The sequence below is a fragment of the Pteropus medius genome, unplaced genomic scaffold (assembly GCF_902729225.1).
Source record: "Pteropus medius unplaced genomic scaffold, Ma_sr-lr_union100, whole genome shotgun sequence".
NCBI lineage: Eukaryota > Metazoa > Chordata > Mammalia > Chiroptera > Pteropodidae > Pteropus > Pteropus medius.
The window spans coordinates 3167653-3181042 of record NW_024346065.1 but is presented as its reverse complement, the minus strand read 5'-3'; the positions used below and the strand labels follow the sequence as shown (position 1 = coordinate 3181042).

General features: G+C 43.4%; 1 pseudogene; it reads left to right on the top strand.

Moving 5' to 3' along the window:
- Nucleotides 1–9503: 9503 nt before the first annotated feature.
- On the top strand, nucleotides 9504–9620 carry LOC120612831 (uncharacterized; annotated as a pseudogene).
- The last annotated feature ends 3770 nt before the right edge of the window (nucleotides 9621–13390 follow it).

The window sequence follows — 13390 nt, the reverse complement described above, 5'->3', positions numbered from 1 at the left end:
GGTGTGTTGTGTGTTTATCAAGAGTCTTTAAAAATTCACATCTTTGACAAAATATCACTGCTGGGAACCCATCCTGAGACAATGCTATAAAAATGCAAATGGTTTATGCACAAAGATGTTCTTTACACAGTTATTTATAAAAGAAAAAATTGTAAATAACTGAAATTTTCAGCATTGGGAGTAAGGTGATATAAAACTGGTTGTACTGATTTTAGTGGTTTTCAAATTTTTGTAAGTTTATGAGTTGTTTGATAAACTTATTAAGATGAGGATTCCCAGCCTCCACCACTAGAGATTTAATGGGTCTGGGATAAGATCCAGAAATCTGCATTTTTAATATACACTATATAATTCTGAGGCAGATGTTATGCAGTTCACATTTGAGAAAACTGATCAACTTGCTGGGATACTTTGTAGTCATTTAAAATGATGTTTACAGAGAGATTATAATAACATGGAGAAACGCTTTATAAATAAAAGGTATGTAAGACTGTATATATAACTCTGTATCCAATTATGAAATACAACAACGTAAAACAAAGCAACAGTGTACAAAAAGTAAACAGAAGCGGTCTCAGGGTGGGAGGGTCATGGTGATTTTCTTCTCTTTTCTACATTTTCTATGTTTTCCAAAATTTCTAAAAGTTTTTTTTTTTTTATCATAAAACCCAATAAATCCATACTTTAAAAACAGAAATTATCTTTCTTGGAACAAGTGAAAGGGCTTCCTATTTCCTGGGATTCATAGACTGAAGGGTTTTATTTTATCTGTAAACAGACCGAGGACTTTGCTTCAACAAACTGTAGTTATCCAAAATACATTTGTCCGCCTCAGTCATTGTTAAGAGTTTTCAGCTAGAGAATTCTTAGTGTGGGATGGTACGGCTGATTATTTTGTAGAGCTGGATCATCTTAATGCAGGTCTCTTGAGAATTTTTTTTAGATGATATTGCAATTTGTACAGGATAATATCTTCTCTCAGGAAGTTGGAGATACGGAGAACAAGAGATGTGTGTGTTAGTTTGCTAGGGTTGCTGTAAGAAAGTACCACAGACCAGGTAGCTTAAACAATAGAAGTGTATTATTGTCTCCGTTCTAGAGGCTAGAAGTCTGAGACCCGGGGGGTCCGCCGGGTCGGTTCCTTCTGAGAGCTGTTCCAAGCCTCTCTCCTTGGCCTGTGGATGGTTGTCTTCTCCCTGTGTCTCCACACTGTCTTCTTCCTGTACATGTCTGTGTCCATATTCCCCCTTCTCGTAAGGTCACCAGTCCTATTGGATTAGGACCCACCCTAATTTAGAGCCTCATTTTAACTTCATCACCTCTTGAAAGACCCTATTTCCAAATATGGTCACATTCTGAGGTATTGCAGGTCAGGACTTTGACATATGAATTTTGAGGGGGCACAGTTCAGTCCATATGAATGCATTACTAGGCTGAACAGATGGTAGAAGACAGAGATGTGCAAAGTTTCAAGAGATGGAATGGGTCCCCAACATATCAGATTTAATGGCTGAAATGTGTCAGATAGCTTGAAAATGAAAGTTAGAGACAATGTGGGCTATTTCCACTGAGCCCTGACCAGGGAGAGACTGCTCTCGCCCAGGGTTGTCACCTGTCTGGTCCTGGTGATAAGTGTGTACCTCTGCAGTGGAGACAAGCACATCTGCTTAACTAGTTTCTAACCAGATTCAGTTGTGGCTCACTGACTTTCCAGTCACATGACTGGGGGCTGGTTCAGTCGCCTCTCTGAGCCTCCCCTGTAGAAATGGAATAAAAAATGTATCCTGCCTATCTTTTAGGCAGTTGGGAGATAAGGTAGTGAAGGCACTGCACAAATTGCAAAGCCCTTTCTGTCCCCAAGAAGCAGACAGAGCAGTGAACACCCTCTCTCATCTGGCAGCAGGTGAGCATGATGTTCTCTCTGAAAGCTTTGTGCTCAATCACACTCACAGGAGTGTGCAACCTGAAACAGTGTTCAAGGAGGTAAGGTGGATTTGACTCTGGTCATGGCATATGTGTGTTGCTAGAACACCATCATAAGGCCCATCACCAAAGGCCTCTGTACGTTCTTAAAAAAATAAAACAACCTTTTAATGAAAGTCACATATGTTCCTTATATAAAAATTTATAACTTTGATATAGAAAAATAACAAATAAAAGTCCTCCATTCTCTGCCCCCCTACTGCTTCCTACCACCAAGAACCCCTCCCCCAGGTGACATAATATCTTCCCGATGTTTCCTATGCTTATAAAAATATATATGTACATATTTTAAAACACACAATTTGGTTTATACTGTTGGAAAACTTGTGTTTCTAACTTAATGAGTAATTGTGGGCTTCTTTCCATGTCATTTTATGTAAATGGATCAATGGATCTTAACCTTTGTTTTTCAAACTGCTGCATAGCATACCATAAAACAGATATGCCATACATTATTTAACTATTTCTTCATTAATGGACATTTAGGTTATTTCCAGTTTTTAAAAATATGATAACAATGACTGCAATGAATATCTTTGCTTGTATCTTTGAGTACTTGTGTGAATAGATCTTTGTAGGATAAAATTCTAGACATGAAATAATTGAGTCAAAGGGGATATTTATAATTTAAAATTTTGATAGGTTTGCAAATTGCTCTCCCCCCTCAAAAATTGTGTCAGTTTACACTCCCTCCAACAGTTTACGAGAATTCCTATTTCCTCACATCCTTACCAACCATGGGTCTTATGCCATTTTTTTTTTTTTTTTGCCGTGCATTCTTTAGGATATAAAGGCTGAATATTATTTTGAGACTGTGTTCTTTTAATATCTCCCCAGAGATAGTTAAAATCATGATCGCAAGCCCTTTTGGAGAGCAGCCTCTGGGTCTAAGATCACAGGAAATTGTCAACAGATTTCCCAAGGAAACCTCTGAGCACTGGATGTTTGTTCGAGGAGGACCAGGATTTTGTACCTGAACCCAGATATTACACCGACCCATGGAGAAGATACACATCTATCTTTCTTTTCATGTGAGAGAGGCAAAAAGTAACACAGACAAGTTTGAGCATCTAACCAAACCCACTGACCTTGAAATAGTTTTCTAGTTATCTCTATCTAGTTATCTCATGACCTCATCAGTTTTTCTGTTTCTCTGAATAGAGTTTATAAGGGGTGCCCCTATGAAATGCTTAGAGTCAATCAACTCCTTATCAGTGGGAAAGATTTTAGACATAGCCGTCTTTCTCAGAGTTCACTCACCCCTGATCTTGTGAGGACACAGCAGACCAAAGGGCCATTGTACCAGCAAGTTAGGGGTGCCAAAGCAACAAGAAAAAAAAAAATGCAGCTCTGATAAAGTTATCCAGAATATTGTGTTTGGAAACATCTAGAAAGAAGCAATTTTAACTTTAACATACATACAAGTTTTGTGTTTTATGAATTTATAGTGTTTTTATTTTGAATCACATTGTAGACGGTGCCATATGTTTTGAGTTTAGGCTTCTAAAGGTTTGAATCAGCTCTTCCTATATCTTTCCCCCACGCCCAAGTCATGGCAGATTAAGTGTGTGCTGAGGCTCTGGAATTTTCAAGGCCTTTGTGGAGGCCCTGCCTGCTGGGATTCTAGAGATGGGCTTCATTTCAGTGATGTGTTCTGATTCCTACATTTCATCAGAAAGCATATGAAGGCACCGGAGGTATGGGTACTGAAGCAATATTAATTTCCTCTGCGTATTAGAAGCTGGTTCCCTCTAAATTATGGGATTAACAGAGTGAGACTTTAAAGATTGTAAGAAGTCCTTTGTTGTTTTATCTACAAAGTTCTAGAGAAATAACAAAAGAGAAGTGTGAAATTGGAATATTGCTATGTTCTCCACAGACTGTAGCACATACACGTGCTTACAGAGGGTCCATATAAATAGTTTCCCATTGAGTTGAGTTGAATCGAATTAAATCATGTTGTATTTACCCTACCCAAGGCAAAACATGTGTAATTCATGGCGGGGCAAAAGCTTTACCCTTTCCTGAAGCTTTGTAATTTCTACTAGTTTCATTACCTATGGGAAATTTTTATTCCTTGTTGGGGCAAGGGAAGTAAAACTGCATTTCCACCAGATGCTAAGCATAGTATCTCATTGTACCTTCCCAACAGCACTAGGAGTATTATTTTATAACCGAAGAACCAGAGATTCAACCATTTCTTCCCAGGGTCACACAAGTGACCCCGGGCAGAGCCAGGGCTGCAGCCTTGTTCTCACCTCACTTGTCACCTCCATGGCGTCAGCCTGATCTGAGTAAGTCCGTTTCAGGAATGCCAGGTCATTACTGAGTTTCAGGTCTGAGTATAAACAGAATCCCTGGTTCTCACACTGGCAAGCTAGCTTGAGTTTTTTTTTGGCCACAGAATGTCAGATGGCTTGGATGCACCAACTACTGCTGTGGGATAAAGCCGTGTCATCCAGGGCACAAGAGCCAGGCACAGAGGGATGAAGAGGCCTCCATAGTGGTCATGGTGATGGGAGTTTGCAGCCTCCTTCATAGCCCAGGCTCTTCAGTGTGTCCTGATCAAGGCCCCTTTCTTAGGAGAGGTCTGCCCTCTCCATTAAGCCCCAGTGGGCTACGGCAGCCATCTAGAGCCCATTCATTCATGTGTTTAGCCTTTCATTCATTCATCCAGTGACTCCATTGAGGGCTGCCCCACCACCGTGCCCCGCCCCCTCAACCAATCACTCTAAGTGCTGAGGATAGAGCAGTAATAAGGGAAGCCACTGTCCTTGCTCTCTAAGGGCTAACCAGGTAGCACGGAGAAGCTAAAGTCAACGATCACAGAGATCATGCATTGATCATAATTTTTTAAGTGTGACAAGGAGAAGTTGCACACAAATCTAGAAGTAACATTTATACTGAGACCTAAAGAGTGAGCTGAAATTGACCAGGTGAAGGGGTAGGAAGAATATTTACTGAACAAGACTACTAGGCATATCTCAGTGCTTAAAAAAAAAAAATTACTTAATCCTTATAACAGCCCTATGAATGGGGTACTATTGTTATTCTCATTTTACAGATGAGGAGACTCAGGCATAGAGAGGTTCAATGACCTGTCCAAGGTCACTCAGCTAGGAAAGGTCAGAGCCAGGATACAAACTCATGGGCATATGGATGGTTTTCACTGTGGGGATAGAATGGGATAGCCTGGAGACTGAGCACAGCCAAGAAAGAAGAGGCCCTAGGATGGAGCCCGGAATCAAGTGAACCGAAAACAGTAGTCACGGAGATAGAGTCAGAGACAGGCATGATGGGAGAAATGGGAGGAAATATTTCTAGAAAAAAGGAGCGATCAATTGGCCAAATGCTGCTGGTGGAGGAGGATGAGGACTGGGAACTGACCAGTAGATTCCCTTGTGACCCTTGGCAAGTTTCAGGGGTGTGGTAGGGAGCAAAGCCCAACTGTAAAGGGTTCAAAAAAAAATAGGAGGAGAGGAAGCAGTGACTGCGAACATCAATAATTCTTTTGAGGAATTTTTCTCTAAAAGAAAGAAGAAAAATAGGGTGGCAGCTGAAGAGTGACCTAGATCCAAAGGATATTTTTTTCTTTTTCTTCCTTAAAAAAATTTTTTTTAGATAGGAGGAAGTAAAATGGGTGTGTGCTGATGGGACTCTTCAGTAGGGGAGAAACTGATTGGGTAGAGAGAGGGCACCCAGGGCAGCACTGCACTGGGTGCCATGAGGGGATGGAGCCAAGTGGAGCGGAGGGCTGGCCTTACACACCCCAGGGGCCAGCACAGGTGGGCTGACCGCTACTCTGTGCAGCCTCCTCCTCAGAGTCTTTAAATGGCAGGTCCCTAAGCAGCATCTCTGTCGGAACAGCGTGGTTTGATTTTTCCTTTTTGCTCACTGTGATCTTAGCAGAGCCACTGAGAGAGGGAGACAACATTCTTCTCCCACAGTGCAAGGACTGAAGGGCGTCTCCTGGCATTCTGTCCCCAGTGTCACCAGCCTCTGCCCATGGTGCAGGCTGAGAGGAGAGTGGCTGACAGTGGTGAGCGGGAGTCAGTAGCAGATGTGCTCCTTGTGGAGCTGAGTGAGGAGGAGAGGGTTAGCTGCATCAACTAAGGGGAGTTATCTTGTGTGGCGCTTGTGTTTTAGGGGCTCTGGGGGGTCCCTGTTGTCACGTAATAAACTCGAGGGATACATAGCATCATCAGCTTATTGGACAACTGATAGCTGTGAAGAGAATTCTAGTAATTTTACTTAAACTTACCTTAAAGTTTCTAATGTAAAAATTAGCCAGTTGGCACCCTGGAGTGATTTACTCTTTTTCAAGATTTGAACTTAAATGCATAGCCCACAGGAGCCTCCTCAGGTTCCGTCCCTGCCCTTCAAAGTATACTTTCTCAGTCCATTTTTGTTTGACAGATAAATATACAATCAAAAAGAGGGGAGGAACTAAATTTGGAGAGCTTCGAATGTAAAATCAGGGGATTCCCCATTAGGGAAAAATTCTGGTTAAAAAAAAGAATTGAGTAAATGAGGCAGAAATACTAGTGGTATAAGACACCCTACCGCCTGCAGGCTACGTTACTTTTAAAATTGTGCCATTTCTATGTTAAAAAAAAAAAAAAGTCTTAAAAGTAACACATAGGTATATATCTCAGACCTGCCACCCAGGAGAACTTGTTCAATTTCTCTTTCCCCAATTTATTGTAGGTCGTATTGTAAGTTGTCTTCCTACAGAGTAATAAAATGTAAATGTGGGTTTTAGGTATGCTAATGTTTTGGGTTGGCCGAGCATGAATTCCCAGCCAGTTATGGATTGAGGGGCCTAAGAGGAAGCCGTGAGAACTGAGTGGGAGGTGGAGAGGAGAAGGGAAACAAAAGTTCCCCATTGTTCCAGTTTGAGAAAACTAGGATTTAGGACACCCTGTGATCTGTTATGAGCTGGAGACACCAGGGGACATCAGAAGTGAATCTATGCATTAACCATCCAGTGTCAAGTTGGCTTAAAAAAGGGCCGAAAGCAGTGAGCAGTCATTTAGGAAAATCTCTCCCACTGCAGAGGAGGAGGGGTGAAGGGACCACTTCACCTCGAAGGCAGGGGCCAGGTTCCCTATCTCTGGGAGGCTGAGCTCGACTCCTGCTGAAGAACCCCTGCAGAGAAGGGGCCAAGAGAGGGTGAAAGTGAAAGGCCGAGGTTCCTCATGGAACAATTGTGGAACAGGACCCAGGCGGAGCTTCCCCGTGGAACATGTGGAATAGTACCCAGGCTGTGGTTTCCCAAAGAACTTTATGGAACAGGACACTCCAGGTCCTTGGGGTGGGGACCCACAGTTGCCCCAGCAGAATGCTGGGAGGCCTTCCATGAGCTCATTTTCTTTTAAACCCTTCTTCCAATTTAATAATGGAGATGGTGGTGAGAGGGAATTCATGTACAGAAATTTGTTAAAACCAAGTCAAGTTGGTGAAATGGGGGTACCAGAAGCTTCAGGGTGAGATGCATCTGGAAAGACTTCACAAAAGAAGGTGACTCGGGTTTCATATTTCTGGATGGAAAATCCAACTTTCACTACAGGTTGAAGGCAGGCTGGGCCCAGTGAGGACTCCCGGGAAGCTGGGGAGACACCAAGATGGAAGAAGGGAGGGATGGTGAGGGGTGTGTGAGGATGCTTGGGAGGGTTGCTTAGGCGACCAGACAGAAATGAAGACCAACAGGTTGGGGGAGGGTTTGGCCCTGATTGACAAGCTTCAGGGAAGGTGATTTGATTCAAAGTCCTCTTAAGGAAGGTAGACAGGCAGGAGTGAGGGCAGTCTGAGAAAGAGTTCTCTCGGCCTGCAGATGCGTGAAGAAGTTTTCAAACTGTGGGAGAGACAACTGTGAAATGAGAGCGATGCTGAGAAAGAACCATCAAATTGTGGAGAACCACAAAAGAGATAAAGAGTTATTAAGTGAGGTGAATTAAATAGGAAGAGGAAATGGCTGTCAAAGCAGAGAAGCCCAAGGTGTACATTTCTAACTGTTACCAGTCCCTGAGGGTTTATTAGGTGCTGCCAGACTATGACCAGAGAAGTAGAAAACACTATTCCTGCCCTCAAAAGAGTTGACTTATGTACACGGGCTACACAGCAGATATCAATGTAAAATGACCTCGGGTTGTCCCGTGCCAACCCCCACGGGCTGTGGGACACTGAGGGAGGGAGTTAGGGTGAGGTGAGAGAGTAGGGAACACTTCTGGAGCTGGGGCTTCCTGGGAAGGAGTCATCGGGCACATAACGACATTCTCGGTGACGGAAAAATCCAAATGTGTAAATGTGAATAATATTAACACCAAATCACAATCCCTTATCGGTAAGACTGAAATCCAAAGATCTCCAAAAAAACCCCCCAAAGACACAAGAAGTTGGCTTTTTTTGTTGTTGTCAGTTTGGTGCCACATCTTATCTGGCAGCAAAACTTAACCCAAACAGGAGAGGCTCTTTTACCGTCTTTATTTAAACCCCTCCATGTGAATGTTGACGCGTTTGCTATAGAATCGTGACCGCATCTGACTGTGGGGCATTGTCCTGGCACCCACCACGCAAGGTATATTAGAGATGGTTATGCACCATATTACCTCCCAAAATAAGAGAAATTAAGCACAATAAGTCAGATAAAGATAAATAGTGTATGATCTTACATACGGGTGGAATCTAAAAAAAAAAGTAAAAACACCAAACTCATAGATAACAGAGAACAGATTGGTGGTTGCCATGGGGCGGGGGTAGGCGAAATGAGTGAAAGTGGTCAAAAGGTACAAACTTCCAGTTATAAGATAAATGAATCCTGGAGACGCAATGCACAGCATGGTAACTATAGTTAACAATACTGTATTGTATATTTGAAAGTTGCTAAGAGAGTAGGCCTTAAAAGCTCTCATCACAAGAAAAAAAACTGGTAACTGTGTGTGAGATGGATGCTAGTTAATTAAACTATCACGGAGATCATTTCATAATATGTACATATATAAAATTATTAAGTTGTACAACTAAAACTAATACAATGCTATATGTCAATTATATCTCAATTTTAAAAAAGAAAAGTTATGATCTTTGGCCTCAAGAGTTTTGAATGAAGGATTGATAACCCATATTCCTCGTATGATAGACCATGGGAACCAGGCATTTTGCCAAGTGCATTACTCACATTACCTCATTTCATACTCACAGCAACCCTATGAGCCAGGGCCTATTATTATCCCCATTTTGCAGAAAAGGAAACTGAGATCACAAAAAGTAAATAACTTGCTCAAGGTAACAAACTTATAACTGATGAGGCCTGGTTTGAGGCTAAGTTCTTCCTGTTGGGACAATAGCATCTTGGTGATGGCCTTCGTGGGAATAGCTTTAGAACCAAGGTGAAGATGGAAGTCAGTCTATGGAGGCCCAATAAGAAGGAGCTGGAGAGGACATGGGACTCCAGGACTGAGTTATCCATCTGGGTACTGACAAGGAGGGGAGGGCAGGTGAGGGTCTGAGGTGACATCCAGGTCTACGGCCATGCCATCCTGAACAAGCCCGATCCCATCTGATCTCGGAAGCTAAGTAGAGTCGGGCCTGTTTAGTACGTGGATGAGATCACCTAGGAAGACCAGGTGCTGTAGTGTAAAAAAATAAAAAAATAAGGGATTAAAACTGACAAGGTCCTTGTAATCTGTGAGGTCAACCAAGGGTTGCCTTGCCTAAAAAAAAAAAAAAAAAAAAAAATGAAGTGACATCCAGATCACATGGGCCCAGGTGGGTAGCCAGGATCGGGGGCTGTGGGGGCGTTGGGCTTCTCAGGAGAGCCAGGGCTTCTTATGGCTGAGGCTTCAGTTTGGAGAGTACAGGGCCCCAAGGAGTCTGGGTCCCCAACCTTGGCCTTTTAACTTGTCACCTACTCTCAGACATAAATGGCAACTCTTAGGCCTGTAGCCATTCCCCTTTCTGTTTAAAGAGGAAGCAGCCCCAGAAGGTCCCCTTTACATACTCTCTGTGGTGTGAAGAAGAGGAACCTGGATCTGATTTGGATTTTTTGAAGAAATTTTGCTTTGATGTGGTCCAATCCAACTTCTTCATTTGCTGCTCAGACAGGGACCATGGTGGCTATGCCTCCTCAGGGACCGGCCAAGGGGACTCTCTCAGCCAGAGACCCTTGAGGGTGGAGTTTCCCAGCCCTGGCTCCATGATTCCTGGGTGCCTCTGTTATCTCCAGGTTCAATTGATATATTGAAATAAACTTACTGTAAAAATAGACCTATGAGAAAAAATTAGCATATACTAACCAGTATTTTCTTTTTTTTTTGTTTCTTTTTTTTTTGGAGAAAGGAAGAGGAAAAAAGAGCTATAATCTCTTTTAAAGATACCAATATCCTAAAAACATGGGCAATTAGATGATGTGTGAGGGAAGGCCTGTGTTCTTGTCTTGGCTCTATCATTTCCTCGCTGTATAACTTTGGACATATATTTTAAAGTCCTAATAAAATAGGGCTAAATATGTCCTGCCAAGATTTCTGGGAGGATTAAGCAAGATGGGGTCCATGAATGTGCTTTGTAAATTATAAAGCTCTGTGCAATGTTGAGAGGATCAATGCTGCCTGTTTATCATCCCAGAGTAGAAAATCTTACCATCTGACCTGCATTGATTCTGTTTTCCTGATGGTAAGGGGATCTGATAGGCATCATTCACAGTTACTCAAAATCCATACTTTCCTTCTCGAGGCCTTGATTTCCATATCAGTCAGGCTAAGTCAGGCCATGCTTCAGTGACAAATAAATTCCCACAGTTCAGCAGCTTACCACAATCAAGCTTTATTTTTTGCTCTGACGAGGATGGATAGAACCTCTTCCGTCATGTAGTCATGCTGTCAGAGCATGGACTATAAGATCACAATGGCAGGGGAAGAGAAGAATGGAGGAGGTGGATTATCTCTTAACTATTTGGGTCCATAGTTGACACATGTCACTTATAGTCTATTGACCAGAATGAATCATGTGATCCCTACTTCACTACAAGGAAGACTGGAAAATGGAGGGAGAGCATATGAATTTTCAATAAGTACTAATGGACTTTGCCAGTTTCCTCTCTAAGATGAGAGGGTTGGACTAGATGACCTCAGAGCAGCCACCACCCAGTTCTGGGTTTTTGGAATTGTGTGAGCCAGACACCCAGAAGTTGATGACCTATGTGGATGATAGTACCCTGGGTTTCTGCACACAGCTTCTACAGGAATAACTGTATACCAACTCCCCCAAATCAATTTCACTTTTTCTCACTTTTCCCCAGACCCTTCTCTGAGCTCTTTGCCTTCTGTTGCCCCACCATGAACTCCCAAGTCCCAAATACTCCAGCCTGTGAGGTAAAATGGCCTTCAAGTGACCCCAGATCAGTGCAAATGGCTTGCTTTCTGAAAGAAATGGGGCCAGCCTTGAAGCAGGATATTGATGAAGAGCTGAAAACCAGTCTTCTGGCAGGCTGGGAGCACCTGGAATGACTGGGTCCTGGGATCCCCCTCCTTCTAGTGTGCTCTAGAGCAGTGGTCCCCAACCTTTTTTGGCACCAGGGACCAGTGCTCCTATGAGAACCTAATGTCTGATGATCTGAGGTGGAGCTGAGGTGATGATGCTAGGGCTGGGGAGCGGCTGCAAATATAGATGAAGCTTCGCATGCTTGCCTGCCACTCATCTCCTGCTTTGTGGCCTGGATTCTAACAGGCCATGGACCAGTCCATGGCCTGGGGTGTTGGGGAGCTCTGCTCTACAGGAACTTAGGACTAATTTTTAAATTCCTTCTTCATTTGCTTTCTCCTATTTCTCTCTTGATTTATGTGCTGCCTACTCCCTTTCCCAGTCTGGTCTCACATTGATCAGACTGGGTGGTCTATGTGTGTTTAAAAAGTATGGTGATCACTAAAAGCTGGCATGGGTTTATGATGAACAAGCCTTCGTCCCCTTCCTTTTTTGATGCAATGTATGAATTATCAAATCATAAATGTGCCATAGATATAATATTTTTAAATTTCAGCAGAGGAGAATTGAAAGTGCTCAGCTAAATCTGTTGGTTCTCAGCTAAATCATGCCACATGTTGCTGGTCTGACCCCAAGCATGTCCTGTTAGTAATAACTGGGCTTCTGCCTTCTTCAGGAGACCCAATACTCACCTCGAATCTCTGTTCTGCTAGAGGGTCCTTATTGCGATAGCCTGGTCTATGGTCCTCTCTGCAGGGATGTGAGAGGCCTCTGAATAGGGCTTCTTCTTGATTAGTTCTCACCACTGAGTAGCCTGCTGGCCGGGACATACACTCTAATTTGGTGAGGGAGCCCAACCTCTAAGCACTTCTGCACCTGGGTGTAAGCTTCCTGTGATACTGTGGCTGTTCTAAAATCTTTGACATTCTTTCCATCCAGAGGTGGGGTCTATGTTCCTACCCTTGAATCCGATCGTCTTGTGACTGCTTTGATCAATAGAGCATGGAGAAGGTGATGCTCTGTGACTGTTGAGACTTGGTCCAAAAAGGCCCCATGGCTTCTGCCTGCTTCTCTTGGAATCCTCATTCTTAGAGCCCAGCTGCCATCCTATGAGACACTCAAGATACATGGAGAAGCCACATGCAGGTCTAAGTGGGGCAGTCTCAACTGAGACCAACCTTTGAGTCATCCCAATGCCAGTGCCAGACAAGTGACTGAAGAAGACTTTAGATAACTCTAGCCCCCGACTGTTCAGGTCACCCACTGTCCCCTTGTCACCTACCGAAGCCCTAGACATGATGGAACAGAGAGAAGCCATCCCTGCTGTGCTCTGTCCAAATTCCTGACTCCCAGAATCTGTATCTTAAAATGGTTGGCGTTTTCCATTGCCAAGTCTGAGCTTTTATTTTTTCCATAGCAATTGATAATCGGAACACCACCTTGTCACTCTGCTATCACATCAGTATGGAGATGAGCGGATTCATGCCGACGCCTAGGACGGAAGTCTCTAGTAGCAGTCTGCAGGACCCGTTCCTATCCAAACTTTTTAGTGATGAAGACTTACGGGGCACCATAACAACAGCAACAATAAAAGCACAAAGGATTGTTTGGAAATCAGGGATGTCACAGTTGAGGGAGATAGGCATAACACTGGAGGATGGGGTCAGCATCCTGAAAGACATCAATTGGCTAAGCTGAACCTAAATCCTGCACTTAGGTTTTAAAATTCAAATGTAGAGAAGTACAGGGTGAAGTAGGGATTAGCCAGGTGAAGGGGAGTGTTGGCTGTTCCAGGCAAGAGAGAAGCCTGGGTGAGATGGCAAGGCGTCAGGTGGGTGGGGCACAGAGGATGGAGAGTGACTCAAGATGAGACTGGTCACTTGGCAGGGTTGTGTCAGACGGGACCATGACAGAAAAGTTGTTAAAAGGT